Here is a 21,295-nt window from a genome sequence, read left to right as displayed (position 1 = left end):
TCTGCTTCTTCTTTTTTTCTCTTTAGGACCCTCACAGAAGAACCTGGCTAATAGGAGCTTCAGGACTTATTTGAGGAGTAAGCTACCACTCAGTTGTTCTGAACAAGTCATTACTCTAACCATTGCTAAAGTCACTGAAATTGTAGAGAGGCTGTACAGGTCACGGTTTGCCACCACTCCAGGGTCATGGTTAAAGGCCTCGGCTCCTTTGATACCCACATCTCCCCTGGAGTTTTGTTTCAGCCCAGAAGAAAACAATGAACTTGACAGACAGCCAAATTTGGCTGGTTAGTGGCTGGTTCCGGTTACTGCCCTATTATGCCATATGAATAGACAACAGGTAACAGAATCTGAGTCGAGGCGATGGAGCTCCAGGCCGGGCGCTTTGTCCAGTCCCAGCCTTGATTACCTGTAGGTAATCGCCGTGGCTCAGTTAGCAGCCACTTTATTCTCTCAAAGAAATAATCATCCGATCAACCTGCCACTACCTGGGGGGCAATAGGGCACTGAACTAGAGTAGATACAACTTCATGCTGAAATTCAGACTGAGTCCTCAACTCACTGTTACCCCTGAAGAACTGACAGTTCGAACTGAAACTGCAGTTTTCTTATCCATTTCTCATCCATTTGCATGCCACTGCTCATTTGTACACACATGCACAATGCTCAATTTACATTTGTCTTGTTGTAATATCCTGGTAAAACTTGAACTCTTTGAACTGAATTGCATTCTCTTGTACTTTTGCACTAAAATAAACATTTGCACACGAATGCACAATTGCCACTTTGCACATGTCTCTGTTTTGTCATTTCTGTTCTTTATTGTACTTAGATAGCTAGATGTTTAGATCGCTACACATCTACTTAGACAGCTATATATAGCTATTGATATATGTTTTTTAATCTACTATTTTCTCTATAAATGCATCTTAGAGAGCCTAAAAGAAATGGTATTTCAGTACACTGTGTACTTGTATTTATTCTATCCACATTCACTGGATATGACCAGTCGCAAGCTCTGATTGGCTACTCTACTACTAGGATATCAGCTCATATACCATGAGCAGAGAAAAACAAAATGGCGGAGTGTGTTGCTGAACCAACTGAGGACAAAATAAAACTCAAAAACAAAACCCAAAAAAATACAAAAAAGCAACAAAATATGGAATAGAAGTATTTGATGGTAAGAACATATCTTTTTTTTTAAAGAATTATAGTATTTTTTTACAAATTGCTACTGTCATTTCGCCAGTTTGTTTACATTCAAAGCGGAAATGATTTTGTTGGATTATTTATCGAATTTGCAAAAAATAAAAATGCTCCATTTCTCAAAATCCAGTGAATGTGGATAGAATAAAACAGTTATTCCACTCAATCTGGTTGTACATGGCTTATAGCCAATGAGGCACGTATCAGCTCATGTACAACTTGATTTCGTGGAATAACTGTTAAATGGATGTACTGACAATAAAGCTCTCTTGACTCTTGAATCTTGAAATGCTAATTTCTATTCTTGGGTTTCAGTCACGTGACTTTTCTTAGCGATTTCACTTCTGGTAAAACACCTGGTGGTCTAGCAAACCAAAACAGCTGCCGTAGTGCAAACAACTAGTGATAACTTATCAGAGTACGCTCGTAATCTAGAAGCCACTGCTTGCTTTAGATATATTCAGAAGATTGCTATGTGCAATGGAATCGACCCCTACATTCTGGGAAAAAAGGATTTGTCATACCATCTCAAAAACTACCCTTCAGTCGAGTTCCCCGACATCTTGAACTATCTGGTGTTGCAGACGTCCTTCTACACCGCAAAACAGATGAAAGTGTGGAAGAGTATGGAGGCTTACAACTTTTTTGTATGTGGCTGGGTAAAGGACCTCGCTATCAAGTCGCTGCCGAATCCTGTATTGTTTTTGTCCATGTAAGTATGTTTTTTTAAGCTTTTTGTTCATGTCTTTACAACGAAGTGCTGCAAGTTGAAGTGTAAACAAACAACAGTTGGCTTGATTCTCACTTGTGTTGGCTCTTATCTCTCAGGTAAATCATTCACAAAGATCATCAGAAACCCCTTTAAAGACCTGGATCTTAGTTAAACAAGATAGAGAAGTGATCACGGTGCATTGTAACTGTATGGCTGGGTAAGAATTTTATCGCAACCTTCATGCATATAGACTTTATTATTCATGGTTGTTTTGATCGTGTGTACTTGCTGCAAGACTCATTGAAAAGACCGCTAGGACACACTGTTAAAGAAAGTGTGACACTCGTTGTTTTCAGTATGGCACCCATCGAGTGAGGAGTAAACAAAGAAACAGCTGGGGACTTTAGCGCTTCATGACTAAAAAAAGTACAATAAAATAATGACACATAGCAAGAAGAGTCCTTGGGAAATACTAAGGACATAGCTGAGAGGGATATACAAACCTTTCACCAAGTGATCACTGCAAACTCGAGCGTGCTTCAACTCGGCTTCCTTCGATTTCAGTGCGAGGTTCAAAAGCCACCTCTCTTGATGTTTTTTGTGAAATCCTGTGTTCGTTCACCCTTTTTTATTAGTTCACTGTGAACCCTGAAGAAACGTTTATCAGTTTCATGGTTTGATCGATTCAAACAACCTAAAACAATGCAAGCGTAAGACCTTTTTCATGCAAGCAAAGCACCTTCTCCATACAAACGCTGTGTCAACTGAGCTTTGGTAGACCACCAGCTAAAGTTTTGAATAACTAGTGAGGCAGATGTGGTGTCATGTGAAACTGAAGAATACAATAAACTGAAGATATTTCAGTCGAGTTAAACAACTTTATAATTTTATATAATGTTAAATATTCATTTATGAAGGCTATTATACTGTACATGATTCAACTAAAGCCTCATATATTCCACATTAGCATGTTTGGATTAGCATGTAGGGCAGCACGGTGGTGTAGTGGTTTCGCGCTGTCGCCTCACAGCAAGAAGGTCCGGGTTTGAGCCCCGTGGCCGGCGAGGGCCTTTCTGTGCGGAGTTTGCATGTTCTCCCCGTGTCCACGTGGGTTTCCTCTGGGTGCTCCGGTTTCCCTCACAGTCCAAAGACATGCAGGTTAGGTTAACTGGTGACTCTAAATTGACCGTAGGTGTGAATGGTTGTCTGTGTCTATGTGTCAGCCCTGTGATGGCCTGGCGACTTGTCCAGGGTGTACCCCGCCTTTTGCCTGTAGTCAGCTGGGATAGGCTCCAGCTTGCCTGCGACCCTGTAGAAGGATAAAGCGGCTAGAGATAATGAGAATGAGCATGTTTGGATGAAATACTTCAGCTCCTTATCCAGTTTTACTGTCTGCCCTAAACAAGGAGCCTGTACTGATTCTCTGATTCTAATATTTCTCTAATATTCTCAAATATTTCTTCAGTTTGTTTTATACTCTTTAAATGTTCCACATAGAACCTACAACTAAATGTTTCGCTGTCAGAAGGGGTTCCAGGTAAAATCATATGTTAGGAAACTAAGAACTCTCCACTGAACTGTCCTTCAGGCATTTTTAAGAGTGTAGTATTTTAAAAGCAAGCATTTATGTTGTTTTAGAGTGGATGAGAATTTAAAGGCCCGTCAAACAAACATGACTTTGGAAAGGTTTTTTTTTTAAAGCCTTGAACAAATTACATTCATGTTCCGCCATTTAACTTTTTTTATTTAAAGGTTATCAAATACCGAGAAAATCTAACGTTTCACACTTGGCTTCCTGTGCCTTGGCAACCAAAGATAAATACAGCAAGTATAAGCAAGTGCAAGCAAAGTATTAAAGGACCTAAAGTCACATACTATATTTCATGAAAAAAAATATATCTTGCGGAAATTAATTTGTGTGAGCTGATTGTTCAAATTGCAAATTGTAGTGCTCCAGTGGTGTTTTAAACTAGAAATAAAAACCTATGATAATCTGATTTAGATTTGAATATGTGGCATGCAAGTGTTATTACAGTACATCATCTCATCTCATCTCATCTCATTATCTGTAGCCGCTTTATCCTGTTCTACAGGGTCGCAGGCAAGCTGGAGCCTATCCCAGCTGACTACGGGCGAAAGGCGGGGTACACCCTGGACAAGTCGCCAGGTCATCACAGGGCTGACACACAGACAACCATTCACACTCACATTCACACCTACGGTCAATTTAGAGTCACCAGTTAACCTAACCTGCATGTCTTTGGACTGTGGGGGAAACCGGAGCACCCGGAGGAAACCCATGCGGACACGGGAAGAACATGCAAACTCCGCACAGAAAGGCCCTCGCCGGCCACGGGGCTCAAACCCGGACCTTCTTGCTATGAGGCGACAGCGCTAACCACTACACCACCGTGCCGCCCGTTATTACATCATAAACCATAAAAGCCAATCAAGTTCTATAACATGAAGATGAAGGTCATGTAAGTCCTATCAGGTTTTTACCAGGTAAAGTGGGTGGGGCAGTGTAGGGATTCGAGTGGGTGGGTGGAGCACAGAAGTATGGCAGGCCAGAACTGAGTTCCAAAAACTCTTTATTTGCACTTTTCAGTGATTATTTTACACTCTCCCACCCATGCACGCATGCACACACAAGTCATCTGGTTGGGGAGAGAGCTCCCTTCCTCTGCTCTCTCTCTCCTTTTATAGGGTGCGGTCACTGGGGAAGACACACAAACACAGGTTAACTGACATCAGGTGCAGTAATTCTGCCACTTACCTTCCCTGACTCTGCCCTCTGTTCATAGACCGACACTTGACCACACCCCCGCTGCCACATACCCCCACTGGCCGACTCAGGCTGGGCAGCCGTCCGGCCTGCAGCCGACTTCCCCCCCACTTGACGGGAGAGGAAATCCGCCATGACCATCTGCGCCCCCGGCCTGTGGACCACCTTGAAGTTAAAGGGCTGGAGTGCCAGATACCAGTGGGTGATCCGCGCGTTGGCATCCTTCATGCGGTGGAGCCACTGGAGGGGTGCGTGGTCCGAACAGAGGGTGAAAGGGCGTCCAAGTAGGTAGTAGCAGAGGGTGAGGACTGCCCACTTGATGGCCAGGCACTCCTTTTCTATCGTGCTGTAGCGGCCCTCACGCACCGACAGCTTCCTGCTGATGTACAGCACTGGGTGATCCTCCCCCTCCACCTCCTGGGACAGAACAGCCCCCAGCCCTCTGTCCGACACGTCCATCTGCAACATAAAGGGAAGAGAAAAGTCAGGGGAGTGTAATAGTGGCCCCCCACACAGTGCAGCCTTTACCTCAGAAAAAGCCTGCTGGCATTGCTCTGTCCACTGGACCGGATCTGGTGCCCCCGTTTTAGTGAGATCAGTCAGCGGGCTGGTGACGTCCGAATAATTAGGTATAAGCCTACGATAGTAGCCAGTCAGCCCCAGGAAATGTCTCGCCCCCTTTTTGGTCTTGGGCCTCGGGCAGACTGCAATCGCTGTTATCTTATTAATTTGGGGACGCACCTGCCCATTGCCCAAGTGGAAGCCCAGATACCGTACTTCCACCCGCCCAATCGCACACTTCTTCGGGTTGGCTGTAAGACCCGCTTGCCTCAGCGACCCAAGGACGGCCCTTAGGTGTTGTAAATGCCGCGGCCAGTCATTACTATAGATTATAATATCGTCCAAGTATGCGGCCGCATAGGTGGCGTGGGGGCGGAGGACCCTATCCATAAGCCGCTGGAATGTAGCGGGCGCCCCAAACAGCCCAAAAGGAAGTGTGACAAATTGGTGTAAGCCAAACAGTGTGGAAAAGGCCATTTTCTCTCGGGATAATAGAGTCAAGGGGATCTGCCAATATCCCTTTTTCAAATCCAGTGTCGAATAAAAATGAGACGTGCCTAGTCGATCCAGCAACTCGTCAATACGAGGCATTGGGTATGCATCGAATTTAGACACCACATTGACTTTTCTATAGTCCACATATAACTGGACCGACCCGTCGGCCTTGGGAACCAAGACCACCTGGCTGCTCCAGTCACTGTGGGACTCCTCGACGATGCCCATGTCAAGCATGGCCTCGAGTTCTTCCCGAACCACCCTTTTCTTGTGTTCAGGCAGCCTGTAAGGGCAGCTGCACACTACCACCCCCGGGGGCATCTCAATGTGGTGTTCTATGAGGCGGGTGTGGCTGGGCAGGGGCGAGAACACGTCCGAAAATTCGGTCTGCAACTGGGCAACCTCCGTGAGTTGGGTCGGGGAGAGGTGGTCTCCACAGGGGACCGGAGAGGTAAGCAATGTCAATGTTCCCTTTTGAACCTCCGGCCCCAGCTCCGCCTTCTCCGGAACCAACGACACCAACGCCACAGGGACCTCCTCATTCCAAAGTTTGAGCAGATTGATGTGGTAAATCTGTAGCGCTCCACCCCTGTCCATTTGTCTCACCTCATAGTCAACGTCCCCGACTCTCCATGTGACCTCAAAGGATCCTTGCCACTTGGCGATCAATTTGGAGCTCGACGTGGGCAACAGCACGAGTACTTTATCTCCCGGTGCGAACTCCCTAAGGCGCGTGCCCCTGTCGTACAGGCAGATTTGCTGTTCTTGGGCCTGCCGCAAATTCTCCTGGGTTAGGTGTGTGAGTGTGTGGAGTTTTGCGCGCAGGTCAATAATGTATTGAATTTCGTTTTTGCTGGTTGAAGATCTTTCCTCCCAATTTTCCTGCAGTACATCTAGGATGCCACGCGGCTTACGCCCATATAATAATTCGAACGGGGATAACCCCGGGGAGGCTTGTGGGACCTCTCACACTGTGAATAACAGGGGTTCGAGCCATTTATCCCAGTTGCATGCGTCCTCGCATACAAACTTTTTAATTATGTTCTTGAGGGTGCGATTAAACCGTTTGACTAAGCCGTCCGTTTGTGGGTGATAAACGCTGATGCGGATCGGCTTAATTCCTAGTAACCCATACAGTTCATGCAGTGTGCATGACATGAATGTAGTGCCTTGATCAGTCAGAATCTCTTTGGGGATTCCAACTCGGGAGATGATGTGGAAGAGTGCTTCCACAATACTACATGCTGAGATATTGCGAAGAGGCACTGCTTCCGGATATCTCGTTGCATAGTCCACCAGAACTAAGATAAAGCAATACCCTCGTGTTGACTGATCTAATGGCCCGACGAGATCCATCCCAATTCTTTCAAACGGGGTCTCGATTAATGGCAGAGGGCGCAAAGGTGCTTTTGGAATGGCCGCTGGATTTACTAACTGGCATTCGTGGCACGCCGTACACCACCTACGGACATCACCGTGAATCCCTGGCCAATAGAACTGGGCCATTATTTGGGCTAGTGTCTTATCCTGCCCCAAGTGTCCAGCCATGGGATTAAAGTGAGCCGCCTGGAATACCAATTCCTGGCGGCTCTTTGGGATCAAAAGTTGTGTGATCGGCTCCTTAGTCTGAGTGTCCTGCATCACTCGGTATAATCTATCCTTCATAATGGAAAAATAGGGGAAGGAAGGGGTGGCATTTGGCTGGAGCATTTGACCATCAATTACTCTCACTTGGTCAAATGCATGCCGCAGAGTCTCGTCTCACGACTGCTCTAACGGGAAATCCGCAAGGGATTCCCTGAGAGAGGGAGGAGGAGCCTGCAGCTGCTTACTCTGACACAGTGATGACATAGACGGCTCTGTGACAGCTGCTCCCGCCAATGCCACACCGGGACCTCCCCCTGCTGAACTATGGCAGGCCCCACTCTTCACTAAATGAGTCATTAATTCCCGAAATCCTGGCCAATCAGTTCCCAAAATTATCAAGTGGGTAAGGCGAGGATTAACCGCCACCTTTACACTAAATTTCTCCCCTCGAAATAGAATGTGGACCAACACTAAAGGGTAGTTGTGAACATCCCTGTGCACACACAACACCTTCACCAATTGTGCTCTCCCCAATGCCTCGTCTTGCACCAGGCTTTGGTGGATTGGGGTCTGATTACAGCCGGAGTCCACCAAAGCCTGATACATATCCCCTTGGATACTCACCAGTATGCGATACGCTCCAGCCCGATTGAGGGCGGTCCCTGGTGTGTCAGGAATCCGGACCACCTCACCCACCTCCATTGCCGAGCACTGATGCGGGTGCACCGCGGGTGCGGGTGCAGCGGGCCGGCTGGGGTGGAGCCGGCCCCCGCCTCCGTGGTAGGGGAACGGGGCGAGGACGAGGAACAAAAGGGGAGGGGGAGAGAGAGAGAGAGAGAGAGAGAGAGGAGAGGGGAGAAGAGGAGACATGCTGTCCTACCGTCGGAACAGCCACCAAATGGTCCTCCGCCAGCTCGATGGCCTGATCCAGTGACACCGGGCAATGGCACTGGATCCACTCCGTGGTCCCTTTGGGAAGTCGGGCGATGAACTGTTCCAGTACCACCAGATCTACGATTACCTCGGCGTCACGGTTGTCAGCCCTCAGCCACCGCCGGCAGGCGTCCCGGAGTTGTTGGCCAAACGCAAATGGCCAGCCGACCTCCTCTAGGCGCCGAGCATGGAAGCACTGTCGTTGTTGTTCTGGGGTGCGCCCCACACGCTGGAGGACGGCCCGGCGGAGGTCTGCGTAGACCAGCCAGCTGTCGGCGGGGAGCTGTAGTGCAGCCAGCTGCGCCTCGCCCGTTAGCAGGGGGAGGAGGTGCACCACTCGCTGTTCCACCGGCCAGCCCCAGGCCTCTGCTGCTTGCTCGAAGAGCACGAGGAAGGCCTCGGGGTCGTCGTGCGGGCCCATCTTCGTTAGGGTGAGATGGGGAGGGCCCGCAGTGGTGGAGGTGGTGAACCCCGCCAATGTGAGGAGGTGCCGGAACTTCTGACGATCTTCCTGCTGCGCCAGCACCAGGGCCTCGAACCGTTGCTCCTGCTCCTTCCGGAGGGTGACCAGCACCTGGTGCTGACTCTGTTGGGCCGTGGCGAGGGCATGGATCAGGTCCATGAAGGGGGAGGACTCCATGGGTCTGTTCTCCTCTGTGCTCCAAGTCCCGGGTTTCAGCACCACTGTAGGAATTCGAGCGGGTGGGTGGAGCACAGAAGTACGGCAGGCCAGAACTGAGTTCCAAAAACTCTTTATTTGCACTTTTCAGTGATTATTTTACACTCTCCCAGCCACACACGCACACACACAAGTCTTCTGGTTGGGGAGAGAGCTCGCTTCCTCTGCTCTCTCTCTCCTTTTATAGGGTGCGGTCACTGGGGAAGACACACAAACACAGGTTAACTGACATCAGGTGCAGTGATTCTGCCACTTACCTTCCCTGACTCTGCCCTCCATTCACAGACCGACGCTTGACCACACCCCCGCTGCCACAGGCAGTTTGGGGTGTAGTGAAGGGGGGAATTTTTTATTTGCACCTTTGCACACTCAAAAGGGAACCCGTCCTTATCTGGGTGATAATAGATAGTGAGATTATAAATAACTTGCTTCTATAACTGTGTCCTGTATGGCCAAAAAGTGCAATTGTATAACCAGGAAATTCATTATAATTTTAGCATGAAGTCTATTTTGTTTAAGTTATCAATTGTTCATTGATGGAGATTTGAGTGCAAAACTGTTCATGACAACTGCAGTCCAAAACCATCGTAGCAGAACTTTAAGTGTCCAGAGCCATCTTCTAAGTGTATCTTTCGACTGTCCATATGGGGCCATCCTCACAGGAGCGATGTGATGAGACTCCAGCCAAAAGTAGGGCATCAGGATGGATCAGGCAGGAAAAGTAAACCAACCACTAAGCCATACAAAAAGAAATATCATGTCATCCATTTTTTAAAATAGTACCTATAAAATCATGACCTTTTGGTGTACAAATGTTCATTTTTGCATATACATACATACTTGCTTATGGCTGTTCATTGATATTCGGTGAAGACGAGGTCCTCCTCTTTGTTGTTTTCTTTGCCTTCCCAGGTCTTGCTGCTGTTGCTGTTGTTGCTGTCTATCACCGTCTCTCATGCGCCCGCTCATGAGAGAGAAGCTCGATCCTGAACTGGCAGATCCTGGGACAACAACGACAGGCGAAGGGACCAGGCGCAGGAGCAGAGGGAAGGAAGTGCCGAAGGCATCGCCGGGCCCATTTCTCCTCCCTTGGCTTGGTGACTGATGAAAGGGGGGGAGGACATAGCCTGCGCAAAGGAGTTGTTGTTGATGGTGGTGATGAGGGTGCGCAATCCTCATCTGCACCGCTTTGCTCCCCACCGGGGATCCAGGTGGCAAGCAAGGGAGCAGGACGACCAGGGCCGACGAGGGGCTGCACCTCTAATGTTGGTTCCCAGGAGGATGGGGCCAATGCAGATACATACCCCTATACATACAGTACTGTGCAAAAGTCTTAGGCACCCTGTTTTTTCATACAAACTTTGTTATAGATTTCTATTTTATGACTTCTACATTATCGAGTCAGTACAAAAACATTTTAGAGTTCCAAACGTTTGTTTTCTAGCACAAAATTAAATGTTACAGAAAAAATTGTTTTTGTATCTGAGCAGCATATTACATAAGAGATCACTTTTCAGATTAAAAAGGAAAACATAATGAAGGCTTCTGGGTTTTGGTGCAAAATTAAGAAGCAAGTGTGACAGTCAAAGAGTCTAGAAGAACTGTGGCTGGTTCTGCAAGATGCTCAGTAAAACCTACAGCCCATTTCCTTATAAAACTGCACTCATTGTACCCGAGACTACTTTTTGTTTTTAAAGGAACGGGTCGTCTCACACCAAATATTGACTTTGTTTCAGTATGGCTTACTGCTGTTTATAGTATGTTTTTAATGTTGAAACATTTCATTTCATTATTTTTTTTAAGCTGTTTTTGGTCGACAGGATTTCTTTACATGTGCCTAAAACTTTTGCACACTATTGTATGTGTAGTCAATAAACTTAAATTATATTATTTGAGTGATTTAAGTGATTGTACCAGTTTTACATGCATTAGCAATAATGTAATTATTGTAATCAATGTAATCAGTAATGTAATTAATGTAATCAGTCTGAAAAAGAGAAAAAGTCCACTTTTAGTCCCTGGCCACAGCAGTTCTGGCATGTCTGTGCAGTTGTATTTGGCCTCTGCCATCCTGCAGTCTCCAGCTTAGCTTGCAGTGTGAGTAGAGCAACAATGGCACCCTGCGGTTCTGCTCTGGCCTCCTCCTCTTGCGCTTTGTTCAGTGCCCCCGGGCCACCAAGAGCAGGCCAAACAGCCCACGAAGTGACAAGGGGAGAAAGGGTGAGTGACATTTCAACCAAAAAAGAAAGGAAAAATAAAAATTAAAAACTGTTCTGATCTTTGTTTTTGCCATTGACCTGAGTCACCATGGAGAAGGCAAGTGTTAGAGTGCAGTTAGAGAAGAGTGCATGCACATGTGTGCCTTTAACAGATGTTTCTTTTCTGAGTTTTGTTCAATATAAATGTGAACAAGTGTGCATTTACTGACATGTCAATGCACATGGGGTCAATATTCTCGAATGATTTGGCTTGTACATCAATCTGGCTAGTATGTAGTATTTATAAAAATCAACAGGTCATTAATGGGGGTAGCATGGTGGTGTAGTGGTTAGCACTGTTGCCTGATAGCGAGAAGGTTCTGGGTTTGAGCCCAGTGGCCAATGGGGGCCTTTCTGTGTGGAGTTTGCATGTTCTCCCCGTGTCTGCATGGGTTTCCTCCAGGTGCTCTGGTTTCCCCCACAGTCCAAAGACATGTGGGTTCGGCTAACTGGTGGCTCTAAAGTCACCGTAGATGTGAATGTGAGTGTGAATGGTTGTTTGTCTTTATGTGTCAGCCCTGCGATGATCTGGCAACTTGTCCAGGGTGTACTCCACCTCTCACCCATAGGTAGCTGGGATAGGCTCCAGCTTGCCCGCAACCATGCATAGGATAAGCAGTTACTGGTAATGGATGGATGGATGGAGGGAACAGTTCATTAATGTAGGTATTCAATACTTTCATGTTGGAGGAATTAATGAAACTGACAGGACTCTTGGATGGAGTGAATCTTAAAAGTTTTGAATGTTCAAGTCATTGGGCATCCAAAAAATAATAATAATGGAACTATTAATAGAAAGGTATGAATTAGCAGTGGCTCTGTGAGGTTTTCTTGCTTCACAGCCACTTCACTTCACAGGAAGATCCATCCATCCATCCATTATCTGTAGCTGCTTATCCTGTGCAGGGTCGTGGGCAACCTGGAGTCTATCCCAGCTGACTATGTGTGAGAGGTGGGGTACACCCTGGACAAGTCGCCAGATCATTGCAGGGCTGACACATAGAGACAAGCAACCATTCACTCACATTCACACTCACAGAGCCACCAATTAGCCTAACCTGCATGTCTTTGGACTGTGGGGGAAACTGGAGCACCCGGAGGAAACCCACGCAGACACGGGGAGAACATGCAAACTCCACACAGGAAGGCCTCCGTCGGCCACTGGGCTCGAACCCAGAACCTTCTTGCTGTGAAGCAACAGTCCTAACCACTACACCACCGTGCCGCCCTTCACAGGAGGATGTTAAATTTATATAGCAGAGTTTGTTCCCTGTGTGCAGGCAGTCAAGAAGGCATTTTAGACCCCTGATCAGCAGCCTTGATTCCTGCTTCACTGCAAATGCATTGCCATCTCACCACACTCCCCCCAAGCACTGTTTGATCACCTAATTAAAGCCAGCAGGCCGATGAATGTGCACTTTTTCTTCATCAGTCAAAATCAACTTTACCTCTTTTTTGTGAATTTTTGCTGTTGGTTGGTCAGTTATTTTAGTCTATGAGTATATTTCACTGAGAAGTTACTTCATTTCACATTTCATAATTTGAATGGTAAAATAAGTTTTGTAGCTGTGTATGATTTCTGAAGGTGAGATGTTACACTTTTTTGCATTCAGCTTCACTTAAGGCAAAGCCGGGAAGTGTTGGGATGTCATGCACAAAACATCTCCCCAGATAGTTGTATACTTTCCAAAAACTGATGGCACAAAATGACCAAACCCCATAGTACATCTGTTTTTAGTTACTGTTGCTATGTTGGTCAGGCTGCTGAAAATTGGACGTTGTAGTAGACATCATTTAGGTAGCTACCACAAGAAGGGATTAAGGGGGGGGGGGGGGGGGGGGGGGGTAGAAGAAAAGTGTAAGGAACTAGACAATTAACAGCTTTAAGATATTCTTAAAGTATCCTAAAAGTTTATGAAATGCTAAATTTCAGTGTATTTACTTACAACTTTAAGAAGTATAACTTTAAGAGACTTTCCATGACTTCTTAAAGATAATGAAATGCTGTTAAAAAGAACATTTAAGATTTCACTTAAAGTTACTAAATTTAACATTTAAATGTACTTAATGTCACGACTACTTTTAAGAATACCAACAAAGGGTCTTAAAGTTATGAGTGCATTTAATGAATTTAAAAAGTTCAGGAAAGGTGCTTAAATTTACTATTGAATTTAAGGGCTGGTTTTCAAGGTAACTTAAATGCACTACTACATTTAAGATTTAAGATTAAATGCAATTAAATTCACATTTTCATCTAGTGAGGCCTTCTGTGTGTGTTCAAAATGTAAATAATTGACTTTAAGGTTCGCGAAATTAAACAAACAGAAGACAGGAAAAGAAAAATCACTTGATAGGATTACATATGGAAGTAGAAAAGAAAAAAATACACATTATTTTCTTTATTTTTGGCAGAATTGGCATGTCAGAATTTTGACTTATTATCTCAATTTTGATGCATTATCTCAAAATGTTTACTTATTATCCTCTTAAATAGAATTTTTGAGGTAATTCAAAATTTCACAATTTCATAAATTCCAGATTTTCAAAATTTTGAGATAAGTATAAAAAAAGCTACATTCTCATCAGTCAGAATCTTGACACAAGAAATAAAAATTGTGAAATACATCAAATCTTATGTCATTATAAGTCAAAATTGTGAGATAACGTAAGTCAGATGAATATATTTTTTGAGATAAGTTAAAACTTTGGGAAAACAACTCAGATTTCTGACATAAATAAACTTTTGATATGACATCAGAATTTTGACATACAACAACACTTTACAATAACAAGTCTAACCATGTTAGAAAATAAGTGTACATTTTGAGATGAGTCCAAATTTTGAGATAATAAATCTGAATTTTGAGGTAAGTTTACTTTTGAGATATGCGAAATTTCGACATAGTGCTGTTGCCAAAAATAAAGAAAAATATGCATTTTTTTCTTTTCTACCTGATAACAATGAGCTTCCACAGCTACTGCACATTAACACGTTTCAAGTGAACACATATTTGAATGGTTCAGGAAAGACTAGCTAGCTATCTTTTCCATATTCCAGATAACTTTAGCTACTTTCAGGTTCTCAATACTGAGAGCAGCATTTTTGTACACATACTTTATTAATTAGTTCCACAGTTGAATTTACTCACCTTTGAGCAGAATGTTTTGTTATAATGTGTTTAGCTGATGCAGGACATTTATATTTGGTTGTAATAGCAACTGTTGGAAATATCTTGTTCATGAAAGATCAGGAGAAAGATCAGATGAGGGTTTTTTTCCAATCTTGTGTCCACTGTAGCCTCAGATTCCTGTTCCTGACTGATAGAAGTAGACCCTGATGTGGTCTTCTGCTGTTGTGGCCCATCTGCCTCAAGGTTCAACATGTGCATTTTGAGGTGCTCTTCTGCTCTCCATGGTTGGAAAGAGTAGTTATTTGAGTTACCATAGCCTTTCTGTCAGCATAAACCAGTCCAGTCATTCTTCTCTGACTTCCTCTCTGTTCTTAGTTTTGTCCTTGGGGGATGTTATTTTATAGCTTTTTTTTAAATTATCAGATTATACAAACATACATTTTAATGAAATAGCATTCATTCATCTTCAGTAACCTCTTTATGCTGGTCAGGGTTGTGCTGATGAAATACAACCCCAATTCCAAAAAAGTTGAGACAAAGTACAAATTGTAAATAAAACGGAATGCAATAATTTACAAATCTCAAAAACTGATATTGTATTCACAATAGAACATAGACAACATATCAAATGTCGAAAGTGAAACATTTTGAAATTTCATGCCAAATATTGGCTCATTTGAAATTTCATGACAGCAACACATCTCAAAAAAGTTGGGACAGGGGCAATAAGAGGCTGGAAAAGTTAAAAGTACAAAAAAGGAACAGCTGGAGGACCAAATTGCAACTCATTAGGTCAACTGGCAATAGGTCATTAACATGACTGGGTATAAAAAGAGCATCTTGGAGTGGCAGCGGCTCTTAGAAGTAAAGATGGGAAGAGGATCACCAATCCCCCTAATTCTGCACCAACAAATAGTGGAGCAATATCAGAAAGGAGTTCAACCGTGTAAAATTGCAAAGAGTTTGAACATATCATCATATACAGTGCATAATATCATCAAAAGATTCAGAGAATCTGGAAGAATCTCTGTGCCTAAGGGTCAAGGCCGGAAAACCATACTGGGTGCCTGTGATCTTTGGGCCCTTAGATGGCACTGCATCACATACAGGCATGCTTCTGTATTGGAAATCACAAAATGGGCTCAGGAATATTTCCAGAGAACATTATCTGTGAACACAATTCACCGTGCCATCCGCCATTGCCAGTTAAAACTCTATAGTTCAAAGAAGAAGCCGTATCTAAACATGATCCAGAAGCGCAGACGTCTTCTCTGGGCCAAGGCTCATTTAAAATGGACTGTGGCAAAGTGGAAAACTGTTCTGTGGTCAGACGAATCAAAATTTGAAGTTCTTTATGGAAATCAGGAACGCCGTGTCATTCGGACTAAAGAGGAGAAGGACGACCCAAGTTGTTATCAGTGCTCAGTTCAGAAGCCTGCATCTCTGATGGTATGGGGTTGCATTAGTGCGTGTGGCATGGGCAGCTTACACATCTGGAAAGACACCATCAATGCTGAAAGGTATATCCAGGTTCTAGAGCAACATATGCTCCCATCCAGACGACGTCTCTTTCAGGGAAGACCTTGCATTTTCCAACATGACAATGCCAAACCACATGCTGCATCAATTACAGCATCATGGCTGCGTAGAAGAAGGGTCCGGGTACTGAACTGGCCAGCCTGCAGCCCAGATCTTTCACCCATAGAAAACATTTGGCGCATCATAAAATGGAAGATATGACAAAAAAGACCTAAGACAGTTGAGCAACTAGAATCCTACATTAGACAAGAATGGGTTAACATTCCTATCCCTAAACTTGAGCAACTTGTCTCCTCAGTCCCCAGACGTTTACAGACTGTTGTAAAGAGAAAAGGGGATGTCTCACAGTGGTAAACATGGCCTTGTCCCAACTTTTTTGAGATGTGTTGTTGTCATGAAATTTAAAATCACCTAATTTTTCTCTTTAAATGATACATTTTCTCAGTTTAAACATTTGATATGTCATCTATGTTCTATTCTGAATAAAATATGGAATTTTGAAACTTCCACATCATTGCATTCCATTTTTATTTACAATTTGTACTTTGTCCCAACTTTTTTGGAATCAGGGTTGTAGCAAATACTGTAATTACACTACATTATAATGCAATTTTATGTCTTACTTTACATTAATAAATTCTCATTCCTAGAAGGTTGTCACATGTCAAGGGAAGTTGAAATCCTCACAAAAATCTTTGTCTTACTATCCTTGACATAATTTGTAATGCAGCTAATTAATGCTATGCCTACAACTCAACCTCAGGAAGGAAAAAATGAAAATATGTCTCTCTTTGTTCAAAAAAAGTTTTGCTTTTGTCCAGCAAAATGTCTCCAAAAGGTCAAAACTGTTAGATGCCTATCCTATCCTTGGGGACACAACCCATACACCCGACATCACACCCCACCACACACCCACTTCCACCACAACAAGAACAACAGTAACAACAACAATTTACAACCCCAATTCCAAAAAAAAGTTGGGACATTGTGTAAAACATAAATAAAAACAGAATGTGAAGTTTTGCAAATCATGGAAACCCTATATTTCATTGAAAATAGTACAAAGACAATATATCAAATGTTGAAACAGGAATTTTATTTTTTTGAAAAATATATGCTCATTTTGAATTTGATGTCAGCAACACGTTTCAGAAAAGTTGGGACAAGGGCAACAAAAGAATGAAAATGTTGAGTAATGTTAAAAACAAATTGGTTAGTTGAAAACAGGTCAATATCATGATTGAGTATAAAAAGAGCATCCCACAGAGAGGCGGAGTCTCTCAAAAGTAAAGATGGGGAGGGGTTCACTGCTCTGTGAAAGACTGTGTGGGCAAACAGTGCAACAATTTAAAAATAACGTTCCTCAATGTAAAATTGCAAAGAATTTAGGGATCACATCATCTATGGTACATAATATCATTAAAAGATTCAGAGAATCTGGAGAAATCTCTGTATGCAAGATACAAGGCTGAAAACTGACATTGGATGCCTGTGATCTTCAGGCCCTCAGGCGACACTGCATTAAAAGCAGACATGTGTCTGTAGTGGAAATCACTGTATGGGCTCAGGAACACTTCAGAAAACCATCGTCTGTGAAAACAGTTCATTACTGCATCCACAAATGCAAGTTAAAACCAGGTATAAACAATATCCAGAAACACCACCACCTTCTCTGGACGTGAGCTTTTTTTACGATGGACTGAGGCGAAGTGGAAAATTGTCCCAAGGTCTGACGAATCAAAAGTAGAAATTATTTTTGGAAATCATGGACACCACGTTCTCCAGGCTAAAGAGGAGAGGGACCATCCGGCTTGTCATCAGTGCACAGTTCAAAAACCAGCATCTGTGATGGTATGAAGGCACATTTGTGCACATGACATGGGTAGCTTGTACTTCTGGGAAGGCATTATTAATGCTGAATGATATATACACGTTTCAGAGCAATATGCTGCCATCATTTTCAGGGAAGGCCTTCCTTCTTTCAGTAAGACAATGCCAAACTGCTTTCTGCACATATTAAAACTGCATGGCTCTGTAGTAAAAGAGTCCGGGTGCTAAACTGGCCTGCTTGCAGTTCAGACCTGTCTCCCATTTAAAATATTTGGTGCATTATGAAGCGCAAAATATGACCAAGGAGACCCCGAACTGTTGAGCAACTGAAACTGTATATCAGGCAAGAAGTCTCACAAAGACAACATTTCTCTTTCAAAACTACAACAATTGGTCTCCTTGGTTCCCAGACATTTACAGAGTGTTGTTAAAAGTAGAGGTGATGCAACACAGTGGTAAACATTCTCCTATCTCGACTTTTTTATAATGTGTTGCTGACATCAAACTCAAAATGAGCATATATTTTTTCAAAAAATACAATCAAATTTCTCAGTTTCAACATTTGATAAGTTGTCTTTGTACTATTTTCAATGAAATATAGGGTTTCCACGATTTGCAAATTATCACGTTCTGTTTTTATTTACAGTTTACATAGCATCCCAACATTTTTGGAATTGGGGTTGTATACTGTGCCTTTCTCACACCCAATGTCACTTTACAATTAGAAATAAACAAACAAACATTTAAAAAAAAACAAAGTCCTCCATAAGCTGCCAGGATGTAATTTCAGTGGTGTAGCTGCTCATAGTCCCACTGAAGGCGTCCACAGATATATCCCACACAACCTGTACAGCCACAATGTCAGTGGGCGACACTGCTCAGAACACCATGCCATGGATCCACAAAGTGAACACAGACACATCGCTGTACATAGTGCTGAGTAGTTCTGAGACCACTCAGAATGATCATACAAACTAAGGCATACTGCTCCATAGTGAGGGAATGAACACACACCACACATGGTGGATCAAAGCCTGGGGAAACTCAGCTCACAAGCTTGGGTCTGGAGCTCCGCCACAACTGGCAACCAGTGGACATAGGGACAAATACAGCAAAACATTAAGACAGAAAATAAACATCAAATTTACAAACGCCAATGTACACGAATGCAGAAAAAAAAGAAAAAGCTCTCTCTCTTTCTTTGTCATTCTGCTGCCTTTTTTGTTCTGTCCCACTTCTTGGCTCCTCTCCATGTTGTGGGATTCTGGAAGTTTGACTGGTGCTGAAATCCTGAAATGATTTCTCAGGGCTCGTTGCACAGGGGAAGCTGTGTTCTGCTTTGTGTGACACTCACTGACCTCTGTGAGAGAGAGAGAGAGAAAGAGAGAGAGAGAGAATTTATAAATATAATTTTCCTGGTTTTAACCTCAAAACCGAGGATATTATTAGCATATTATTACATGCAATGTGCAGGTTTGACATTGTTCAAACTTGTATCTTTTCAGCAGATTCACACTACAAAAAATGATATCTTTGCAAGTGAAAATATCTTGAAAGTAGTTGAAACGATCTCCCATTTCCTATTAGAAGAATACAAGACACCAATTCTGAGATTATTAAACCTAGTTCTAGATTGCAGCCAACTTATTTTAAGATGTCTTATCAAGTAAAAATATCTGTCCATGCAGCAAGATAATTTCACTCATATTAAGTAATTTTCTCCTCAAATTCAGTTTTCAATTTTTTGCAGTGCACACAGTCACATTTGCATTCAACTTCCAAATATAACCAGGAAAATTGACATTTTTTACTCTTGAATGTGCATTTTCTGCCTGGATTCACCTGGTGATCTGCCCATAAATTCCCACACCCTGTACTGAATGTACCTCACATCTGATGAATAATTTCGTCTTCCTTACAGACACTTCTCCTGTTTTTCTCCTTCACCGACTCCTCTTGTCATTAAATCGGCCATCTCAAAATCCCTCGGAGAAATAGGGCTTTGCAGAATACATAGTCATCAAGACATCAACCTTTTCCCTGGTAATCTCTCAGCGTCTGTTCTCACATGAGTTCTCGAGATAATTTCACGGGAATCATCAAGGCCGCATCCTGCTCAGTTGCTGTGTCAATCTTTCTGGGACTTCAACTCTTGATGGTTTTGTACTAAACTTGTTGCTGATTAATTACTGCAAGTTCAAACATCAGTGTGCACGTGTGAAGTTAGCTGTGCGTTGAATCGAGAAGAACTGGCAAGATAAAATAATTTTCTTTTTAAATATCCACCCTGAATGGCTTGCATATTCATTTTTATAACTAATACAATCTTCACTAATATCCAAGGTTTATTTTGTAATTAAATTCTAAGTCTTCCTGTCTAGGAATGGACAGTCTGAATGGATAAGCAGTATACACTCACCAGCCACTTTTGTGGAGTTATCTAATCAGCCAATCCCTTGACAGCAGCACAAATCAAGAGCTTCAGTTAATGTTCACTTCAAACATCAGAATGGGAAACATTGGGATCTCAAAGTGTGACTTTCACTGTGACATGGGTGTTGGTTTGAGCCAGATGGACTGGTTTGAGTATTTCAGAAACCGCTGATCTCCTGGGGTTTTCACACACAACAGCCTCTAGAGTTTACACAGAATGGTGCAAAAAACAAAAAAACATCAAGTGAGTGGGCAACAGTTCTGTGGGTGGAAACAAACGCCTTGTTGATAAGAGGTCAGAGGAAATGGCTAGATTGGTTTGAGCTGCCAGGAAGGATATAATAACTCATGTAATCACTCTTTACAACCGTGCTGAGCAGAAAAGTAGGCATATCAGACACTCACTGGCTGTGCTGTGAAAATTGTCTATGCAGACGCTCATCTAAGTTTCCAACTCTTGAATATTTTCTATTGTGAATGCTCTCATTAAAAAGCTTATTTCTGCTTTCCAAATAAATTTATCTGTTCAGTACTTTGGGAGTAATGGCAGGTTGAAGTTGGTACAACAGAGTAAAAACTCAATGATGTCGGGAAACTGCCGATGCTTTTTGAGTCACGGGAAAGCGGTCAGGCTGTCTCTCTCTTCTGATCAGTTTCCGACTGGATTACTCACAAATATCAATCAGATAACTTTTATAGGGATGTTCTCTCACTCTCACTGTTTCTGATGAAGTATTTAGCAAAATTTTCCGTCTGCTAGTTTTGATGTAATGCTTCACGAGAGACGTTGAAGTGAGTTTTCATAGCTTTACCTACTTTTTTTTCAAATTGAACTGATTCATGTAAATAAATAACTATTTTAGAATATAATTGTAGTTGTTTTGATGAAAAATATTGAGATCTTAGTGGTCGGAATGAGGTTTAAAAAAACGGAAGTCAGAAACGCAAGTGTCAATTTCAGTTCATTTAATTGGAATTGTTTATTGGATGTGGCTCACACAGTTTTTTCGAGGTTCGCTTTGAAAGCTGTGAATATTAATCGAAATAATCATTTATATTCTTTCATATAAACACTAGTAAGCCCTACTTTTGAGAAATACAAAGGCCTACAGAGCACAGAAAGGGTATTAGAAATAATATTTT

The sequence above is a fragment of the Neoarius graeffei genome, chromosome 18 (genome assembly GCF_027579695.1).
Source record: "Neoarius graeffei isolate fNeoGra1 chromosome 18, fNeoGra1.pri, whole genome shotgun sequence".
NCBI classification, from domain to species: domain Eukaryota; kingdom Metazoa; phylum Chordata; class Actinopteri; order Siluriformes; family Ariidae; genus Neoarius; species Neoarius graeffei.
This window is presented reverse-complemented; position numbering follows the sequence as displayed.